Genomic DNA, 5911 nt, shown 5'->3' with positions numbered 1-5911 from the left:
TCAAAGGTGAATTTGAACCATATCATTATTAGCCCATTGTGAGGTTAAGATCACCCACTTCCCCTTAGTGTAGATAATATCGTTTGTTAAAAAATAAAAAAAATAAAAAAAGCTTCAAAGTTGGGATGAACAAACCAAAGTGCCATACGAAAGTAAGGGTGGACAAGCCACTTGTGATAAAAGCATCTAATAATTTATCGAGATACTATTATTTGCATTTTACACGACGAACAACACAACATCGGTAACCTATGGTTACCTGGAGAGGTATTTGGTAATATCAAAGATATATATTGGTGGTACTGAATACTTTTGTCTAATGGTGTAATGAGTTGCATATTTGTTTAGAATTGCTAAACACACATCATGACAGTAGAAAAATGCTTTTGATTATATTTGGTAGAAAAATTTGACTTATAGAACCGCTTTTTGAATAAGCACCTAGCTATCACCTCATCAGATACTGGATTGCGTTGAAAGGGGGATTAATCGGTCACTAATGTGTAGTAGGATACTTTCTATATTAAAATACAATAAAATTAGGGAAGTGCTATTAGCACTCCAAAAATCTCATTCTACACTCCTCACACGTGTATTTTTCTTTCCAAATATAGAAAGTTTGGAGTGTAGAATGAGATTTTTGGAGTGCCAATAACAATTCCCTAAAATTATTAACATGTTATAATAAAAGCACGGGAAGTGTTATTGGCACTCCAAAATCTCATTTTACACTCTTCACAAGTGTATTTTTTTTTTTCAAATATAGAAAGTTTGGAGTGTAGAATGAAAATTTTGAAGCGCCAATAACAATTCCCAAAAGCACTTAGAGCAACTCCACTGTGTGAAGTAGCCCCAGCGACAGGCCCCAAAACAAAGGGCAATAGCCCGGCCTACTTGCTCCAGCGTGTGCCAGCCCGAGGAAGAGGTCTGGCACGAATTGCCAGCCTAAGAGCCCGAAGGCTTCCTGACGCACAGTTGACGTCGGCTAGACGTTAGCTCCTTTTTTTATTTTTTTTCTGTCAAGTGTGTGGGCCTCAAGCGTGCGTAGGTGCGTGTCGGCAGACAAGATTGTAGGAACTGGGGCCCGCGACATAGTGAAAAAATGTTACCGTTGGGAAGTCACATGGCTTCTCCTAGTCCGTTGGATTTCAACGATAATAAATTTTGGGCCATTGGATTTCCAAAGGTAAAAAAATTTTAAAAACCTTATTTAATTTCAACCGTTGGATCTGAGATCAACGGTCCACTTTATTCGACGTTATAAATTAAAAAGAAAAAAGAAAAAAACATTTTAAAATTGTGAAATGTTACCGTTGTGCACGTGGTACAATCTGGAGTGTTAAAATTCAAAAATTTTAAAATCCAACGGCAGAGATTAATTAGGTGAATAAAAATAAAAATAAATGTAAAAAATTAATAAAAATCCGGAAAAAAAATTTTGAAAAATTAAAAAAAAAATGATTTTACTTTTCTATAAATACCTTCTCATTATCTTCTTCCTTACACCACAAATTCATATTTTCTCAACTACTTTCAACCATATTCCTATCTTTCTCTCAAAGTTTCAGTCCAATTTTATCCAACAAAATGACTACTGATCTTGGTACGAATTAGACGCTTCTTGAAGATGTTGCGTTGTGTAGTAGCTAGGTTGAAGTTGCTCATAATTCGCTTACGGGTAATGAGATGCAGTTGCAAGAAATTTGGAGTCTTATTCATACCAATTATCTTGAGAAAATGGGTGGGAAAATAACCAAAGAATCGATGTCCAGTTGTTGGAAAATATTTAGCCAATCGTTTAGTATGTGGAGAGACGCATTGGCACAAGCTAATGGTAATATTCGAAGTGGGGAAAATTTAGCGAATCAGGTAACAGTATATTATTTATTTGTTTGTATTATTTATTTGTTACCTACTTTCATTATAATTATTTGTTTGTATTATTTATTTGTTACCTACTTTCATTATAATTATTTCTTCTCCCGCATTGTGTAGGAACTTCAAGCACAAACTTGGTATAATGCCAAAAGCAAAAGCAAAAACAAGTCATTCACCTGGTGGGAATGTTGGAATATTGTTAAAGATTGTCCTAAATTTAGAGTTGTGCCTGTCGGTACAGAAGTTTTCATGAACAGCGCCCCTCTACACTCTACACCCGATCTTGCCTCGCATGTTGATGAAGATGACGCAGAAGAAGTGCCCAAAACGCCCCCCCTAAACAAGCATCGAGGTCGACCCGTTATCCAATTAGGCCTCAAGGTAAGAAGGCTTCAAAGAGAAAAAGGAGTGCTTCCAAGAATGATTATGCAAAGTATATGGAAGAACTTGACCGCCAAGATGAAATAACTTTGGCGCGGGAAATGGCGAAATTTGAGGCTGATAAGGCTAGAGAGAAGGCAAAAGCTAGAGCTGTTGAGAGAGCATTTCAAGCTAATGAGAGGGAAAGAGAGCTACTTAGGCAAGAAAGGGCACATGTTAGAGAAGAAAAAATGGCTCAACAAGATCGTGAAATTATGAACACGCCTCTAGAAGGGAAGTCTCCAAATTCTAAATATTTTTGGCAGTCGGAGAAATCGGAAGTGGTGTGAAGGAGGCGTGCAAGAGAAGTGAGAGCAAGTGGAGATGGTCCTAGCACGACAAGAGGGGATCATCCTAGCATAACAAGAAAAGATCATCCTAGAACCACAAATTGGTTAAGTGATGATGAATAAAGTACTTTTCTTAAACGAAGCCCATAATTTTCCAATCATTTTGGGTTGTAATTTATTATTTATTGAATAGAGTACTTTATGTTGTTTCCAATTTATTGAATTTAGTACTTTATTTAAAGTGATGATGAATATATTACTTTTTGGTAATTTATTTCAAATGACATAAACAAACCAAATAAAATTACATAAACATACCAAATAATACAAAAAAACTCACTAAATGAACTAAAAAAAACACACCAAATAAAATTAAATAAACACACCAAATAAAAACAAACACACTAAATGAACTTGAGTATCAAGAGTTTGTTTCAATTCCCACTGGTGCTCTATCAAGTCAATTGGCTGGGCATTGTGCATATATGACCTTTGAAGTGTAGTATATCGTTGAACGATCAATTCATTGTAACATCCATCCCTTTCTAGTGGCTCATGTTGCATGGGTTCTTCGGTGGTGTCATGAGCACAATATATACGTGTTCTTGAATTGTTCATCATGTCTGGCTCATATTCATCAATGGCATCATAATCGTACTCATCTTCCACAATCATGTTGTGAAGAATGATGCACGTCATCATGATGGATCGAAGCGACAGATAGGAGTATATTTATGCGACTTAGTTAGCTTGTTCTTGTGCATTTATGTTGTTATTTCTTAGTTGATTTAGTATTTCAAGCCATTTTCGTGTGGTTGTAGGTCCGAAGGGTTAAAGAGGCAAAGAAGTGCATTTTGGTGCTTTTTGGAGCAATTTTGGGCATGGAATGGATATCACATGCATGGAGCAAAGTGGTTGGACAAAATTAAAGATCTAAAGAAGCTAGGAATGTGCCAAGGAAAGGAAGAAAATAAATTGAGGACCAAGGAAGACAAGGAAACCATTAAGAATGAGGAAAGACTAGTCAAACTTGCATTATCTTGTCGTTACCCTTCCTAATCCTAAATTACCAAAGACTTAGTCACACGAAGGGTTCCTAAATACTTTGGGACATTTCATTACATATTCTACAAGTCCTAAACCTGCCCTAAAAGTCCAAGCCATACCATCCTTCACCATTTCTCTTTCTTGCCGTGCAAGGGAGCCATTCCTTTCCTATTTTCTGCCATAAATCACTCCATGCCGTGCACATTCATCCATGTTCCCTCCTTGCACTCATTTGCTGCACCATTCCACTTCCTTTCCTTTGTCTACCATGTGCACAATATCCTTTCACCTCCTTGCACTCATTGATTCACCATTTACTCACCTTTCCACCCATGCCATGCATAATCACCCTTGTCCCCTTCATGCACCAGATTTCTTGCACTCATTTCATGCACCATTACACTCATTATCCACCCATGTCGTGCACCACCCTTGTCTCCTTCATTATTTTTTATTTCACGCATCAAAACATTGAATCATTGCACTCAATTGCTGCACATTTCTTGTCCCCTTCACCCATCAGATTTCATACAACTTTTACCTCCACTACATGCACTCATTGATGCACCATCCACCACATTTGGAATCCCATGTCGTGCATCATAAGTCTTGCTCACCTTTGACTCATTTCTGCACCATTCCACCTCCCTTTCATTTCTCCACCATGTGCATAATCATTCATGTTCCCTAGCTGCAACACCACTCCATTTTACCCCACATGCTTTGCATCATCACTTCACTTTCACCTTTGAATCATTTCAAACACCACTCAATACACTCATTGCTGCAACACCACTCCATTTTACCCCCCATGCTTTGCATCATTACTTCATTCTCACCCTTGAATCATTGCACACACCACCAATTTCCCTCTATTGCCAAGCACTTCCTTTATAAAAGGAAGTATGTGTGCCAGCCATATAGTTTAGTTTTTACTTGATCATTCATCCCCATTTCAATACAACCTTCATCCAAACACATCCATTCATCTTTAAATCCATTCCTCCATACAAACAAACCTTCAAACACTCACCAACACCTTGTGCCGTAGCAAAGGAAGGGAAGGAAAGTGCTTAGACATGCTTGTTGTCCAACTTGGATCGTTGGAGCGTTTAGGTGTTTTCTTTCTTTTGTTTCCAATGTTTAAATTCATTTTCTTTCGTTTTGTTGTGAATATGAGTGGCTAAACCCCTCTTAGCTAGGGGTGATTTCAAAGCCATGATTATGTGTGTAATATGATTTGATAAATTCCAGTTATGAACTCTTGAATCGTAAATGCAATTGGTTTAACTATTTGATTGAAAACTTATTTGTATTTGTTAATTAAGGGTCGACACTTAATTGGCATGCATAAATCCGTTGCTAGAGTATAAGGAAGTTTCACATAATCGTTACAAACTTATATTCACATTAGTGAAAGTCACTTATAAACGATCACGTTAAGTTCAATTCCTAGCATGAGTGACATGATGTCATAGTTGCAAGTGCTTTGTCAATGCTTATGATTTTCATTAAACGTAATGATCTTTGATTGTATCTCTATTATGATGTCATGTAGGGAACTTTTGAAGAATGTTTTGGGTTGTCGAATGATGTCATCCAATCCAATAAAACAAGGAAAATCTGAGAGTTAACTAGTGATGTCACGGTTAATTTGGAGCATTGTCGTTCATAATTCAATGAAGTAGTAACTGGAAATCGAATTATTTGCATACATGTCATGTGTGGACAAAAAGCCTCTAGCTATCCCATCCATCATCTTATTTCTCACATTCGTTTTACAATCTGTCTAGTTTTTCATACTTGTTTGTTTGTTACAACTTCATCAAAATCAAAACCCCCCTTTTAGTTTCTTGTTTCAAAGTATTTCAAATCTGTTTTAGTTTGTGTTTTTAAGTGTTTTGATTCAAGTGAAAGTCAATTTTCGTCCAAAGTCATTCCTAGTGTCTAGTTTAAGTTTATTTGGTTGTTTTAAGCTGTTTTGTGTATTTTAAGTTTGCTTTGAGTCTTGTGAATCTTGTTAAGTTTTTTTAAGTTTAGTTTTATGTTTTTGAGTCAGTTTAGAGGTTATTAGCAAGCCCTCATAATCCCCGGTTCAGAACGATCCTTACTTATACTTATACTACAATTGTCAAAAGAGGGTTAAATTTGTGCGTTAAGTTAATTTTCGTATCAAGTTTTTGGCGCCGTTGCCGGGGATTAGCAACTTTGCTAATCCCTTGTTATTTCTTTTTGTTTATTTTCATGTGTTTTTGTTCCTAGTTGCTGATTTTACT

The sequence above is a fragment of the Malus domestica genome, chromosome 11 (assembly GCF_042453785.1).
Source record: "Malus domestica chromosome 11, GDT2T_hap1".
In the NCBI taxonomy this organism is placed as follows: Eukaryota; Viridiplantae; Streptophyta; class Magnoliopsida; order Rosales; family Rosaceae; genus Malus; species Malus domestica.
The sequence above is the reverse complement of the archived record's forward strand: the minus strand, read 5'-3'. Positions refer to the sequence as shown.